At 33.1% G+C, this 17,924-nt stretch overlaps 1 pseudogene; it reads right to left on the bottom strand.

The window, feature by feature from the left end:
* Window positions 1-14,825: 14,825 nt before the first annotated feature.
* On the bottom strand, window positions 14,826-16,929 carry LOC145578813 (cation/calcium exchanger 4 pseudogene; annotated as a pseudogene).
* Between the last annotated feature and the right edge of the window lie 995 nt (window positions 16,930-17,924).

The raw sequence follows: 17,924 nt of genomic DNA, 5'->3' as shown, positions 1-17,924 counted from the left end.
AGCGATAACTGACTTTGCCATCACCAAAACTAACAAAGGGATGATTGCAATTACATGAATGCCTGTATCATCCCATAACCAAGCAACAAGAACAACAAACAAAACTCTTCCCTGAAGACCACTCTAGCTCCTCCTGCAAACTCCATTTGCAGGGAAAACCATCCACCTGCGCAAGTAACTCCATACCCTGGAAAATTGTGTTAACTACCAAGGGAGCATATTCACACCCCGACAGGCTAATAAATGGACCACCAACCCAACTAACAAGGGATTTCTTAAACTAACAACCCTTAAAACCTGTCAATACTTCGTTAACATCCAAAACTAAAACTAAACCATATAGCTCTAACTCATAACCAAGCAGAGGTAGAGAATTATTTAAAAACAAAAACCAAAACAACAAAGCAAGCAATTTAAACAAGAACAACATAACTAAACTAAGGAAAATTAAAAACAACAAGAAGAAAACAAGCACCCAATCCTACGAGAGATAACAGGTGTAGACATCTACTTTTGGCCTCCTGTTCCGATATGTTATGACGATAAATAAAACCATCTTTCTGTTGGGTCAACGTGAAGAATGCTTATGGACAACTGATTAAATCACAAGAATGCAAAATAATCAGCCTAACCCAAAACAAAATGAATTAAGGTCTAAAATAACTAACCCCGATCATAATTAGGCTTAAGCCCGAGGTTAAAACCTAATTATGACGGATTTAGAGGCGCCTAGGTTAAAAATCAATGTTGTCGCAGAGAAATCCGCGCGCATCTTAATGAGTCACGCTGGTCTGGCGCACGCAACTTAATCAGTTGCGTGTGACACCCAGCGCAACTGCTAGTGATGCGCTTGCGGAAGATTCAGAATTTCATAAAAATATAAAATTGAATCTTACCATAATACCGCGCGCAAGACGATAAGTTGCGCTGCCCATAGCAGTGTATCTAAATTACTTGTGCTGGGATGTCGCGCGCAACATATTCAGATGCGCGCGACACCTGCTACGGCAGAACGTTCAAAACCCTAAATGCATCCATTCCCTATAAATAGAGGCTTAATACGAGGCTCAAACAGACAGAAAATTAACCTAAAACTCTGGCAGAAATTTTGTGAACTTGTGTACTATCAAACCTTCTTGTCCTAAACACTCACCCCCTCAATACTTGTTACTACGGTGGAGGTCCCCGAACAAGAAGGAGTCCATAAGTGTTCTAAACGAAGATCTAGCAAGGAGAAGTGGTAAATTCCCGAGCACTTAGATCAATCACCTTTATTTTCATGTTTAAATAACTTTTAATTAATTAATTAGTACTGTTTGATCACATTAAACGAACTTTTAATTAATTAATTCCACATAGTATCTTGCGTTAAACAAAGAATAGAATTGAATAAATTTATCGTTGATTGATCACTTAAGCCAAGGCGAATCTTGTTTATTTATTGTTCTTTCATGAATATTGATTAAATAAGAATAACGAATTTTGCAATGTAATTCCTACGTGATTGACGCGTGTAAATAAAATCAACTAACTTAGTTTTTAGGTATCACGTTGCATATATTGTTTGGTGATGAAATTGTGAAAAAGGAAGAGCTAGTAGAGGTCTTATAAAAAAGCGTGATGATAAGATCAACTCTAATTCAAGGTCCCCTAAACAGTCAAGAATTCAAATCCTAATACACCCTAACAAGTGTAAAGCCCTAGTCTTTTAAAGGGTCATGGGCATTTAAGGAGAAGGATCCCCGGCCCTATGATGGGAACACCCTCCTTACAACAGGAAGGTAGAGAACTCAAATAAACTTCACCGGCAGAACCAAACCCTACCACCAAGAACAATCTTCAAGGGCAACGCAATAAGAACCCCTCACGGATCCGAATTAACCTTGGAAACGTAAGGAAACCCTAGCCTTAACTTCACCTTTACCATCGGGAAATTAATTAACCAAATCCTTTCGACGGCGGCGTTAAGAATAGCCTTTGGTTCTTGATTCGTTAAGCCACCAAACACCTGACGTGACAACGAAGGCGATGAAACCATCGAAGAAGGCGAAGAAAAACCAACTCTGAAATTCCCTTGTTTTCTTCACCAAAAGACCAACAAAACAAAAATTAAATAGAAACAGAAAAAAAGAAAACTAGCGGAAAGGCTGGGCTCGCTGGCAACGGCTAGGCGGAGCGCGCCAGTCGCCGGTGAGCAGGGGCTGAGAAAGAGGGAGGCGGTGGAGGCGGTTAAGGATAGAGATGGGTTAAAGAGAGAAAGTGCGATTTTTTGGATAAAGTTTAACATATTTTGGTTGAATTCAATGGTTTAATGGTCAAATTGTTATTATAAAATTGTGAAGGTATTGTGTCAGTCCGCACTAACGAAATATTTCGTCAATTCGGACTGACAAACTGCAGATTTTTGATATCCTTAATTGGCGGGATGATATCCTCTATTGGCTGGATGATATCCTCTATTGGCTATGTGATATCCTTTATTGGCTGGATGATATCCTCCACTGGTTGGATGATATCCTCTACTGGCTGGATGATATTTCTACTAGCTAGATGATATCCTCTATTAGCTGGATGATATCCTCTATTGGTTGGATGATATCTTTTATTGGTTATATGATGATATCCTTTATTGGCTGGATGATATTTCTACTATCTAGATGATATCCTCTATTGGTTGGATGATATTCACTGTTGGCTATATGATATCATATAGGCAATAAGAGGATATCATCTAGCCAATGAAGGATATTATAGGCACAATCATAAATGATATCATATAGCCAATAGAGGATATCATCCAACAATAATATCATATAGCTAATAGAGGATATCATCTAGCCAATGGAGGATATGTATAACTTGTTTGGTGATATGTATAATTTGTTTGATAATATGTATAATAATGGAGAACCTCCATTGAACATCTTGTACTAAGGTCATGAGTATAACATAACTTGCTCATTTTTCAACCAAAATACATGTATTTGTTATCAAAATGCTCACAATTCAACATATAATCATATGGGACAATCAATTTCAACAATTATACATCACATAAGAAAGCCCCAATCAAATTTTTTGGGCATTTTTCGAAAAATTCGAGAATTTCAAGCAATTAAACTTTCTCTCCCTTCCGCCTGGATGACCGCTCCTCTCCTTCGTCGTAATCACCACCAACTTGTCATCGGGTGGAAACTTGTTCATCGTAAGAAGATGATGATTTGTTGCTATTATCTTCTCTGATTGGACGAAATATTGGGTGCAACTTGCCGCATTCAATATTTTGTGTTTAAAATTATTATTATTATTATTATTATTATTATTATTATTATTATTATTAAGCTCACTTGAGAGAAAATGGGGAAGATAATATAATTTCTTAAACGAGTCCCATAAAATTTAATCTCTACTCCTTAGAAAAGCAAGTGAGAAGTGATGTCATTACTCAACTACCTCAACCTCATTTTATTAGTTTGATTTGTTGATGGAGTAATAAACTGAGCCGAAGCCTAAAGTATATGAAAATAATATCTCTCTGTATTTTTATCAAGTACGTGTTAAATTAGGAAGACTTTAGCTAACCATTCTTTCAAACCTAAAAATGCATGATTTACCTTTCTATAGAAGTATTAAAAGTAAATTTTTTTTTTGTTTGTACCTTTGTTATGGAGATTTCTCTCTCTCTCTCTCTCTCTCTTTTTTTTTTTTTTTTTTTTAATAGCTCTCCAATTCCAATATAAAACTATTTTTATTGGCTAATTCTTACAACTATTGCATCGCATATTTAGATAATTTATTATTTATACATCGTACAAAGAGAAAGAGTCAAAATTGAAAACCTAATCCACGCTAGCTTAGATTAATGGACAATTAAAAAGTACATCATAATATATCTTCGGCAGCATGAGTCATGATTTATTGATAATTCCATACACGTGGAGTATCAAATGAGATATTCATGAAAAAAAATAAAATTATATGACTAAATGAGATATTTACATACTTTATGAAAGAAAAACATCCTCTTAAGTCTTAACACGTCACATGATTTCTGATTAAAAATTACTGTATTAACGTATGCTTTAAGCTTTGATTACAATTTGACTCGATCTCTAAAAAATTTATCTATATGTAAATTATGTGTGTCAACTACACGTATGTTGTTGCCAAAGGTTACTAAAAGTTTCGTTGCATAATAAAAACGATAATATAACAGCAAGTTTTTGGTGCGTCCGGCCACACAGTGCAATAGGGTGCCACGCAGTGACGGAGTCAGAAATTTTAAATCAGGGGGACGGATGAACATTACATAGTTTGACAAAAATATTCGGAAAAAAAACATCAATACTTAAACGTATAGAAAGTTCAATAGTTAACGTGCACAGCTCAAAAAATCAAAAATATGGAGTACATAATAAAAATTCAACACCATATACCAATTTTTCCTCCAAAAATAATCGCTTATGAGTTCGAAATTTTTGAAAAATTCGAACATTAAATAATATAGGTTATTAAATGCAATAGTCATAATTTCTAATATCCTAGGACAAACATAATTTAGGGGGTTTTGTTCATGTAAAATCATAATTAAATTTATTATTTAAATATATATATTTAGTATATGTTAATAAAAAAAAATGGGAAGGAATACTTCTTAAACATTTTTTTTTTAAAAAAAAAGTGAATGGAAAATACTACACCAAGGTTCAATGACAATCGTAATTTAGGGGTTTTGTTCATGCAATATCACAATTACAATTATGTAATAAATATACGTAGTACTTGTTAATAAATAAAATGGAAGGATTCTTCAAAAAAAAAAAACAATTAAAAAAAAACACAAAAATGGAAAGAATACAACAACAAGGTTCGATCTTTGGTTTCTTGTAAACAATTCCACTCCACTCACCACCACTCCATCCCATTTGTATCTCATAATATCCTACACAATAATATATATAATACCCCCTTGTCCCCCCTCTGGTTCTGCTAGTGGTGCCACGTCAGCAAACAAGTAACCCCCCAAACAAAGTAACCCCTAACTGGCTTAGTAACTCCTGACTAAATAACCCCCGACCGACCTAGTAACCCCTAGTAACCCTTAGTAACCCCCAACCTAGTAACCCCTAATAACCTCTAATCGACCTAGTAACCCTGATCGACCTAGTAACCCCTGACCTAGTAACCCTGATCGACCTAGTAACCCCTGACCTAGTAACCACTAACCCAAACCCAAAACCCACCCTAACCACCATCAACACCAACCTTTCTCAATAGCCACGACCCTCAAAGCCTTAAACTCCACCACACCACCACCAACTCCTTTACCCGCTGCCCCACGCCACCAGCAACCATGCCACCATGCCCAAATCGAACAACTACCATGCCACCACCAACTCTCGTACCACTAGCAACCACACCCAGAACCAAACCTTAAAAAAAAAATCAGCAAACTCAGATCCAACCAAACCAAACCCACAACCGTAAAAAAAATTAAAAATCATAAAATAATAATAATAATAATAAATCGAACAAATACCTTAAAAATTAATAATGTCTTCGAATTTCACTTCAAATAGGGCTAAAAAGGCCAAATTCGATCATGAAATCTCTAAATCTAGAGTTTTCATGGTTAAATTTGGCCTTAAAAACCTCTAGCTTGTATTCCGGCGACGGAGTACGAGGAGCTCCCTCTCCCCGCTACCACCAATGCACCAAATAACTTGTTTGGGTGGGCTAATTGGAGAAGAAGAAAAGAGGAGGGAGAAAGAGGAGAAAGAAAAAGAGAGCTCACTCAAAATGCGTGGGTGTGGGTTGGAGAAGAAAAAAAGAGAAGAGAGAAAAAGGAGAGAGAGAAGAAGAATTTAAGAGTTATATATATATATATATATATATATATATATATATTTTGTGGCCGACCGCACAGTGTGGCATATGAAATTTTGTCAAATAATAATTGCCACTATTAATAAATTTTACATTTATCAACATTTGTGAAATATAGATGTAAAAAAAATATAGATATGGGTGAGATCAAGTTAGATCCGTTTCAATATGTATTTAATTAAAGTTTCAAATTTTATTATTTATACAATTGAATAATTAAATATATATTTGATTAAATTTATGTATTGACAAACGTGATAAAGAAACATGTCAATTAATTTAGGTTGGAGGAAATATTACATACAAAGTACACAAAGTTTTTTTTTCATCTTAAAATTAAACAAAAGTTTATTATAACTAACTTACAATAATTAAACTTTGATTTGTGCATTGTGCTTAAAATTATTTGACATAAATTAATCGCAAGTGATGGTAATGAACTAATGATATTGTCTAATAGTGTAAGAGCAACTCCAATGGTTGTTGCTAGAAACTTGATTGTAATATTAAATAATAATCCCTAACTACTAGCTTAACCATTGGAGGTAGAAAATGCAATGATATTGGCAAGCTAATTTTCTTGGAAAAACTTGCTAAAATAAATAAATTAGAATAAATAAAATGAAATTTATCAATGTAAGTTAAGGAGGTGTGGTCCATTTAAATAGTAAACTATTAGCTAGGCATTGGAGCTAAAATGACAATTAGCTTGCCGTTGGAGTTACAAAATATTCTCTAATTTGAAATTTTTTAAATGAATACGTTACAAAATAGAACTATTGTAATTTAAATTGTACACTACTTACACTAAATATGATTATTCATCAATTAAACAACACAAATTTTTAAAATAAATATATTGCAAAATAGATTTAATTAAGATAATCTAAATTATTCACTACTTGCAGAAATATGATTATTCATCAACTAAACAATAAAAAAATAAATTATAATTATTAGTAGTTACATTCAATAACACTAAAAAATCAATTAAAGTAAGCCATCGTTAAATAAAGTTTTGTAATATGCTAAACTACATAATCACTTTTTTCATACGAAAATTTGATGTTCGATAAAGAATTTATCATTTTAAAAAAAAAAAAATTAGCCGGGAGCCCGGGACCGTACCCGAACTTCACTAATAAAGTAATAAACATAAACCATTATTAATAATCGATTAAAGGTCTAATAATATGCATATTAATGCACATAAAAAATAGGTGGTAACGACTAACGAGAACACAATTTGACGTTTTTATGTCGACGGTGGACCAATTAATAATTTTGGATTATCTTTATTTTGATGGGCGCCATTTTATTTTATAATGCTAGCTAGTTCCACTAAAGGCCAAATTATTGATGGTGATGTATTTTACTAGTACACTAGGTAGTGCGATGCATAATTTCAGGAGGAAAAAAAAAAAGCTTATTTGTGTGTAATAACTAATACATAGTATAACTAATACATAGTATAAATAATTTAAGCAAAATATAATAAATTGATGAATTAATGAAGAGTGAAACGACAACTTTATACGATCTATATAAGTATATAAAGTAGGAGGAAAGATAATATTTATAGGAAAATGAAATAGTCTAACTCCATGGAAAATTGTATAGTCTGTTAATTTAAATAAAAAAATATTTTAGAAAATTATATAATTACTTCATCATTTTCAAACCTTCATTTATCTAGAAAAAATAAATAAATATGTCATTAAGTATTTTGGTGGAAAAATTTTTAATGACAGGTTGACACGTGGATAGTAGTGATGTCAGTGGTAATTACTTTAGTTATAGTTATAGATATTTAAATATTATTAATAAAAATTATGAGAAACTCCAAATACATTATATTTTTTGTTTTGAAACCAAGCAAAAGGAGCCTTATATTGATAGTTTGTCCATTAAAACATACATAGAAACCTCACTAGGAGCGTGATTCTCCCAAATTTGTTCACAACCAAACAAAGTTAACCGGGCTAAATTGTGGGCTACAACATTCCCACCCCGCTTAACATGGCTCCAAACTACATAATTAAAATAAGAACTAGAAAAAATAATATCATCCAATAAAGAATCTAAGTCAGAGAAGAAGATAGCTCCTTTGCAAAATCGGTTAATGAGAATTTCACTGTCAGACTCAATGATGATGTTGGACAGGCTGAAATGCTTAGCTAGCTTGATGGCTAAAGCTGCTGCCTTACCTTCAGCTCGGGGGCCAATGAGCTCTGATTCGGCGAGTCGTAGCAAATAAAAATTCCCCCTCGCAGTTCCTCGCAATCACCCCTAAACCAACCCACCCATAATCACTCAAAGAGGCGTCACAGTTGATCTTAAAAGTTCCGTCAAGTGGAGCTTTCTAGATCTTTGGGCTGCTGCAAACACGCTTCTTGGCACCACCATAGATTCTCTTCATATATGACATACAATCATCAGCTAGTCTAAAGACCCGGTCTGAAATTAAGGGATGGTAAATTTCTTTACCATTGAAAATCAGTTTGTTTCTCTTGTGCCAGATGTTCCACAGAAGAATGGCTCCCCTGCATATCTTCTTTTTGTCCAGTTTAGCCCATGACACAACCAAGTCTAAGAAGGACATACCTGTCGGCCATATGGACATTTCGATGCAATCACACTCTATCCAAAGGTCACGGACAGTTTGGCAATCAAATTAAACGTGGCTTGCTGTTTCAGGGCAACCACTGCACCAAGGACAACCAAGGACAATCTGAGATATCTATCATATGCCTGTAATGGAGATATGCACGAGTGGGAAGAGTTCCCGTGCATACTCTCCAAAGGAAGTGACGAACTTTGGGAGTGACTTCCAAATTCCAAATTTCAACCCAATCCTTGTGAAAATTCTCAAGGTTGCAACCTTTACCGAGCATATAAGCTGTCTTCACTGAATAGTTGCCGTCCATTGTGAAAGCCCACGAGATGGAATCAGGGAAGCCTCTAGAGCTAAGGGGTAATGCCAGAATGCTACGCACATCATCTTCATTGAATAAACTTTCAATTTTCTGGACATCCCACTCTCTTAAGTTATGGTCTATGAGCTCACTCACCAGCGAAATATCCTCGGAGAAAGGGGTAGTAATAAATCTGCTGGCTCCATTATACACCCAAGGGTCGTTCCATATGTTCACAGACGAACCGTTCCCGACTCGCCAAATCGTCCCCTCCTTGATTAAGCTCTTCGAAGACCATAAACTACGCCATGAAAAACTGCCACCCACCCCAAGATTTGCATCAAGAAAGTTCCTCCCCTTATAGTATTTAGCACTGAGAACCTTATTTAAAAGAGAGCTCGGATTGGTAGCAAGCCTCCAAGCTTGGCGTCCCAAGAGAGCATCATTGAATACCTTTAAATCCCTAAAGCCCATACCTCCCAAGCACTTTGGAGAGCAAAGATCATTCCAGCTTTTCCAGTGCGTGAACTCTCCTCTTCGCCTCATCATGGCCCCACCAAACCCGGGCCATCATGGCATGGATGTCATCGATCACCCCTGCTGGAATTTTATATACCCCCATAATCTAAGTCGGAATGGCTTGAACCACCAACTTTAGAAGCACCTCTTTCCCTGCTCTCGATAAACATAGTATGAATTTTTTTTATGAGAAACTCCAAACATCTTCTTTATTTTGATACTCAAGAAATTATTTTGGTACTCAAGAAATTTCTCATTGAAATGAAAAGGGACTCATCAGTTCTTGAAATAATAAGATACTCTTAACCAAAAAAAAAAAAAAAGAAAAAAAAAAAGAGATACTCAAATCTCCCATATTAACAACCAACAAACTAAATTCAGTAAAATTATATAGAGATTTAAGGTCAAATGAGAAGATCCTTAAAATGAGAAGGATGAGTAGGATTTTATGTGCATAATTTTTGTATTGAATATGCATATTTTTTGAACTAAAAGTGTAAAAAAAAAAAAAAAATGACAGAAATTCAAATGTGCATAAATTTTGAATATAATGTGCACATTTTCTGATTTTCCAGAAAATTAAAAAATTTTATTAGTTCAAAAATCAATTTTGCATATTTAGTGAAAAAAATATGCACATTTAGTGAAAAACTTTTGCACATTTCTTCTTTCTCATTTTTCTCATTTTAAGAAACTTCTCATTGGATCTATATATAGGGGAAGACTCCCGTGAGAACTCCTCCATTGTGTGAGAACCATTTCTTATGTGAGAACACTCTTTATGTTCTAAATATTTACCCAAGTGTTCTAAATTAAGTCAAATGCTCTAAACCATAAATAATTTAAGTTAGATGTTATAAATTTTAAATAACTTGTTCCAAAATTTTAACTTATATGTTCTAAATTTTAAAACATGTGTTCTAAGATTTTAAATCATATGTTCTAGAATTTAAAGCATACATTCTAATTTTTACTCATATGTTCTAAATTTTTACCCACATTTTATATATTTTATACTTGGTGTTTTAAATTTGTATTCACATGTTCTAAAACTTAAATCAAATGTTCTAAATTTTACTTATATGTTCTAAATTTCTTCAAGCGGATTTTCTAAATTTTTACTCACGTGTTCTAATTCTTAAATTAGATGTTCTAAATTATTACTTACATACATATTCTAAATTATTATTCATATGTCCTAAATTTTAATTTGAGTCACATGTTCTAAATTTTTACTCATATGTTCCAAGTTTTTACTCACATGTTTTAAATTTTAGATCAGTTCTCATTTAAGTATGTGTTCTCACATATGGACCTATATATATATATATATATATATATATATATATATATATATATATATATATATATATATATATATAAATTAAAACATCTAAAAACCAAAACTTGTACTATTCTATCAAAGAAAATACCTGTCTTATCTAGGACAATAATTTTTAAAACCAAAACTTGTACTATTCTATCAAAGAAAATACCTGTCTTATCTAGGACAATAATTTTTTTCAATATTTTGAGTGGAATATAGCATAGCCTAAAGCCCAAATAAAGTGAGGTTAGAAAATAAACTTATAATTGGTACCAATACTACAATACAAGTAAGTTGTATTGTTTTATCGTAATTTAATTGAGTTCATCACTTTTTTCACAATATAAAAATTTCAAAAATGTCCAAAATGTTTCATCATTTATCGTTGATCATATTTTAGCTATTTTGTTCTATTATCTATTTGATACTTTTATTCATATATATTTCGTATATCTTACACCATACCAATTGCTCGAAATAAGAAAAACGGTTCAAATAATGTCCATATGTAGGAGAGATATTAAACACCACATAATCAAGAAGATATTGCATGCTATTTGCCAATATCTCCCAATAAAACAAACACTCAAGTGGCCAAGTATTATCATAGGCTATTAGAGTATTAGGTCATGTTTGTCCTTACTATAAATTTCTTGGTCGTGTTTGTGAATCGGACTTGAAAAATACGTTATTGTTGTTCAAGTTATCGTACCCATGTCATTTTGAATTATTTTTTAATTTATACTAAAGCTTTAATTCATTGTTATAGTATATTATAAATTCGGAGAGTGAGAGATAGCTTAAGTAGTTAGAGCTTTTCTCCCGATTTCAGGAGATGCTGGAATTGAATCTCACCCCGCCCTTGTGGCACTCTAAACACCAAAAAAAAAAAAAAGATATTATAAATTTGAAGTTCTATCATGCAATCAAGTCTTTTGCAAGGTAGCATTCTTGCATATATACATACTTGTATGCTCGAGAGTGGAAAATAGCTCAAGCGGTTAGAGCTTTTTTCTCAATTCCAGGAGATCATGGAATCGATTCTCGCCCGCCCTTGTGGCTCTCTAAAGACGTGACCCAAAAAAAAAAAATACATACCTGTATGCTATAACTAGCATGATAAGATTACGATCGAGAAATTTAGTTTAGTAAGTTATTTACTATAAATGTTATTGATCGATGGACATTAAATGAGCTTATTACATTATTATGTGTAATGTGTTGTGTACTTGCGTGTGTTGTAAAAAAAAACATTACGGAGTATTATCTTTTTTTTTTTTTTTTTTTTTTTTTTTTTTTTTTTTTTTGTGAAAGTAAGAAAACATTATTATGGGTTTATATTAGAAATATAATCTGAATGAAATGCAAAGTAGGACATTAAAATATATCCTAGACTAATAACCCAAACATTTTTTTTTAAAAACGCTTACCAATTCTTAGAAGGTTAAGCCTAAAATTCGAACTTACATTGTTATGCAAAAGTTAATGGTTTCTTGAAGGTTACTAAATGACTTATTTTATAGGTAAATCTTAATTATTATGATACGACTTATTTTAAAGATAAATCTTAATTATAATAAATTTAATTTGCTCTCATAACTCGTTTTCTCTTACTCATGCTTTCTCTACTAGCTTAGTTTAATCTAGCTATGAAGTAGCTCTACCGTCTAGATTGAGGTTTGAATTCCAAATCTGTATTAAACCAACCCAAATATTTGTATGATGGGGATGTATATTTAAAAGGAAATATGCATAATAATTCAATTTTTTTGTCATCTTCTTACATAATACGAAGTACGAAGAATGTGATATAGCTTATAAATCAATCACGAGTTTCAAAAACTAGCCTAAACTTTAGGTGGAAAACTGGTCCTCTAACATGGTATCAAGATCCAGTATAATATGATAAAAAGGTTAACTACTGGTTCAAATCTCATCTCTGATCTACCCCTCCTTTCATCAAGTGGAATATTTTGCGTTTGAGTATGAAAATAACCATGTTGCATCAGTGCATCACATTTTAAGCTCAAAGGACTCTCATGTGAGGGTGTAGTCGTGTAGGTGCATGATATAGTATATAAACCAATTCCACACTTAGCTTCAACAAAGATTAAACTTTTGATTAAATTAGTCCTCTAATAATACCAAGTACTTTTGTTGTATTTTATTAAAAAATAAGTTGTTTATAAGATACAGTGAATTATTTAGCTTAGAAAAAAAAAATTGATGGAAACTCACTAAGGTTCTGTTTAGTTCGCCTTATATTTGCTTATCTGAACTTATCTAATCTGATCTGGTCTGGTCTGATCTGGTCTAGTCTGATCAGATCTGAATATCAGGTTTGACCAAACTTTGACCTTAAATATACGATAATCTATATGGAAAAAATATATCAAGTGGGGTCTTGTTAGATTCGTAATAATGTGTATTTTATTAATATGTGATTTTCAGAATTTTTTTCATTACGAAATTAAAGATATTTAGCGATAAAAAACTGCACATAAAACGATGATATGATTTGAACTTATTTTTCCTGATCTGATCTGATCAAAACTTATTTTTTCTGATCTGATCAGATCAGATCTAATCTGAACTTATTTTTTCTAATATAAGTAAAAATAAGGTGAACTAAACAAGGCTGAAGGGCATCCACAATAAGAGGTTTGTTTAGAGGTTTGTGGGAATAAATTAGAGGTTTGTCCACAAACCAAACCTCTTATTGTGAAAGAGGTTTGTTTTCAACAGATTTGTTTATACAAACCGGTTCAAAAAGGCTTCTATGGCCCACTTTTAGTTTCTTTTTTTAATTATTAATTTTTTTTGCTTTAAACATTTAATTTCTTTGTTTTTGTTTTGATAAGTTGTATTGACAATGAGTCCCATACATAAATCTTTGAATAGGTTTATCTATTATTGATGAAAGGTTTGTTAAATGGGGGGTTACGATGATGATATGACAAGTGAACAAATCCATTAGAGGTTTGTTCTATTACTCATGCCCTAAGTCACTACTCACTGGTATGTAGTTATGTACACTCTTTGTTTACCAATACTTCCCTAAAGTATGAACTATAAACTCACCAGTATGGCAGTATGTGATGGAAAACTGATTTTGACACATTGATATTGACACACCTCTGCTTATATCTGATAAAAACATATCTGGCTTGAAAAATGTTGGGTTTGGGAATTTTGGGCCCAAATTGTAATTCTATCCTGACTTTATTTTTTCTTGGGATTTGGACAGCTTGACCCAAAAGCCCGTTACTTTGGTTCAAAATAGTGAGTTTGGCCACATATTCTAGGCCTTAAGTGGGGTCTATCCCAGCCCGAGATGAGAAAAATTGTTTGGCCAAAACCTGGTTCATGATTAAATTACCTCTACCTCCATGTACGAAGACTCGAAGAGTATAAAAAACATTGCTCTCACAATAAATGTGCTAAAATTATTTTTCAGGTTGATGCAGGATTAATTAATTATCTTTATTATATATTAAAAGGCGTTTCTAATTAAGGATACACGTCACGTGTTATCCATCTCCATCTTCCACCAAGAAGATGTCACGTCACCAAAAAGAATCATACATCAACATACATGTCAATTAAAAAATGTTTATGTCAAGAGTTGAATCCGGATCCTTTAAAAAATGAATAAGTCGTATCATCTTTGCTATTTATACTTTTGCTTATTTATTCTTTCTAAATATAGTTGATGTAGGCCACAATTTTTTTTTTTTTTTTGGTACAAATTATTTTCTTCAACTAAATCTATAATAAAAGTATTTAGGATAATTATAATACATGAAAACTATAATACGAAGTAAAGAATATTTAGCTTATACACCCGGGACATCGCTCGGGCTAAACACTAGTTTTGGATTATACTTCTTACTCCATATATCTTTATTTAGATATTCGGACCCATAGGCCCACATTGGATTTTATAATGCCAGTTTAATCTCCACCAAAGACTAAATTGTTGATGGCCAAATTTTTTGGACATACTAAGTATTATGAAATTTTTTATGACAAACTCCAAACATGTTCTTTACTTTGATACTCAAGAAACTTCTCACTGAAAAGAAAAGGGCACTCACTTATTGAATTTAGAGGCATTATTAGAGCTTATATAATACGATACTTAAATAGTAGAAGCATGCACCAAAATTCACAACCAATCAACTTATCCCATTTATTTAAATGGCTTGGTATCAGAAACTGAAGAGCCAATCAGCCAAGTCCAAAAAAATACATAGTGAGTATTGTAACTGTACAAGTGGCGATAAACATAATAGCTAAGACTACCTAATTATATGTAACGGCAACACAGAAGTATGAGAAATAGCTCAAGTGGTTAGAGCGAGTTTTCCTCTCAGATTGAATGAGAGCGTGAAACCAAGGCAATGCTGACTTGAAGAGACAGAAATACACCGTAAATGGTTATGAGGCCAGCACCTAAAATCTTATTAGGCCGCATATCATTTTGAGGCAAAACGATTAGAGACCATATAAGACCTGTTGCGAGGAATCCAACTGTTATGAACAAACCACTTTCTTGTTCAATTACATAAGGTTCTGGACCCTTGTACCATGTTGCAAGCACCAAAGAAACTCCTAAACCAATTAGTGTATTAAACATAGGACCAGCATAGCTTCCTGACATCGCGATCTGCACACCATTTCTGTCATTCATTGCGAAAGCAGTGTTTGACATTAGATCACCCATTGAATTCCCCCAAGCCAATATGGTCAAGGCGAGTATTGATGGGTTGACACCAAATATAGCACCCAACGAAACAAGCAGAGCAACAAGCTCGTTTGCTATAATGTAAAACCATGTGATACTCATGACGAATCCACCTAAAACCCAAGGGAACAAGAAGCTACGAGGTGGGTGCTCAGGACTTGTGTATAAAAAGGCTAGTACACCGAAGATGAAACCAGCAGAAAAACCGATTATATAAGCAATTTTACCACTCAAAGAAACATGCTCTTCCTGTGTATTCCACAGAACAGCTAGAAGAATTGGGGCTAAAAACGCGCTGGCAATAGCATACACCTTAGACCATCTTTCCTCCTCTACTATAGGAATTGTTAAACGTCTAGGAATACTTAAGGGTATCTCCAAAATTGAACATAATTTAGAAATCGAATATGGTGATTCCACATTTGTCTCCCCATCATCATTCCAACCCCACAAAGGCCTAGAGCTATCTTCTACAGCAGACTTTTTAGAATCTGAATAGATTGCAACATTAATATTCCATAACCAATGAGGCGATTTCGAGGGCACTTCAGACGGGTTATTATGGCTATCAGGACTAACCAATGTAGCATACGACGACAGATCACCCTCCCCTTCACCATTACACGACGAAAAGTATCTCCCCACCACAGGAAGCAATGGAGTCAATTGACCCAATGTCGAACCCCTACCCTTCTTGTTAATAATCTCAGTTACAGCAACATAAATGCCATAAACCACATATATTGACACATAAGCCAAAGCACCCCAAATACGAAGTTCACCAATAATCAATATCAATGTAAGGCAACATACACCAAAAAGAAAAAAACACAAGTCCCTCATAAAACATGTTTTATCAATTTGCACCCTCTTATCTGCAACACAAAATGAAACAACCCCTGCAACAACACAAGAAATAAACATAGCACCACCCAATACACCATTAATTCCCACATCGTCATCGGAACCCTGGCCCGTGAAAGCAGCAATGCTAGCAAAAACATCATTTGCCCCATTACCAAAAGGAAGCAAAGTAACACCAGCAACAGTAGGAGACATTTTCAGAAGTTCTGAAAGTTTTTCTACTGAACAACAAAAATAATTTGCAGCAGTATTTCCCAACATATAGAATAGTACAGCAAGCCAAGAAGCAAGAATTAAGTACCCAAAAATGGTGTAATTATTGCAATCACAGTAAATAAATTTGATATAATTGAAATAACCACCTGAATTGCATTCTGGGTGTGCAAAAACATAATCACAGCTGTTTTCATAACCCTTATGATTAAAAATCTGGGAACAAGTTTGGTAATCAGATAAAGTAATTTTACTAACATTTGATGAAACCCCATGAATTTCTGCAATAAGTGCACCATCATAAACCCCACTTCCCAAATTCCATATTTTAGCAATGTTGGAATTATACATGAAAATTAGAAACACAACAATTGAAAGTCCATTAAAAAGAACTCGAAATTGAGTGTTATTCATCCTCAAAATAAGAACCAATTTCAAAATTCTTAAAAACCCAAAACAAAAACACCCCAGAAAAAAAATTATTTTATGAAGTACTTTGTAGTACAAAATTGACAAAATTTAAGTGAAGGGTGAGTGAATCACTGAATTATGATGATTGGAATAAGTACAGAAAAGTGAGCTTCTGAGTAATTTCTTATCTTCAATGATACTATTCAAAATATTATGGGAATGCTTTAAGTACGTGCATGATAACAGCTTAGGGTTGAAAGAATACATGAAATACCAACTTTTATATGTGGCTGGCTACACCGAGCCATCAAAGGATTTTGTTAATGTTATAGGGGTTACTCTTGTTACAAGTTTTACTTAATAGAGTTATATGAGTTATTCATTCAGTATTACAAGGGTTATTTGGTCAGTGTTATAGGGGTTACTTCATTCTTTTACAAGTGCTCACAATATTCACATACTCCCTCCATCCCATAATATATGAGACGTTGGCCTCTTTTTCACTATTAATTCATTAGGTTTGACCATAATTTTCTACTAACATAACATAATAAAAAATATATCTTATCATAAAATATGTTGTAAGATAGGTTTTAATACATATTATAAAGTTTCATAATATAATTTTTAAAATAATTTTCATTAATATTTGATTATATAAAAGCAAAGTCAAACTGGAGCATTGACATGTTGTGCAATGTTTGACTGTATCATGTATTATGGGACAGAGCTAGGGAATATTAAGTAATCCATATAATTAATAATTACAGGGTCATTTTTACAACACTTCACTACAATCCTCCAAAACATCAATACTCAAATTCTATGCATTTCACTTTTTCTTTAATTATACAAAAATACTAATAATTACCTATCCCCCTAATTTCCTAATTATTTTATTTTTTCAAGGGATTCCAATAACTACATACGAACAATGCACTTTTTTTTTTTTTTTTGCAAATAACATATCCCATATTCTTGTACATTAGCATGGATACGCTTTGGTTAATTAAAATTTTCCAATTTGCTATAGTCCCTTTAT

Source organism: Chenopodium album, chromosome 14 (assembly GCF_948465745.1).
Source record: "Chenopodium album chromosome 14, dcCheAlbu1.1, whole genome shotgun sequence".
NCBI lineage: Eukaryota > Viridiplantae > Streptophyta > Magnoliopsida > Caryophyllales > Amaranthaceae > Chenopodium > Chenopodium album.
This window is presented reverse-complemented; position numbering and strand designations above follow the sequence as displayed.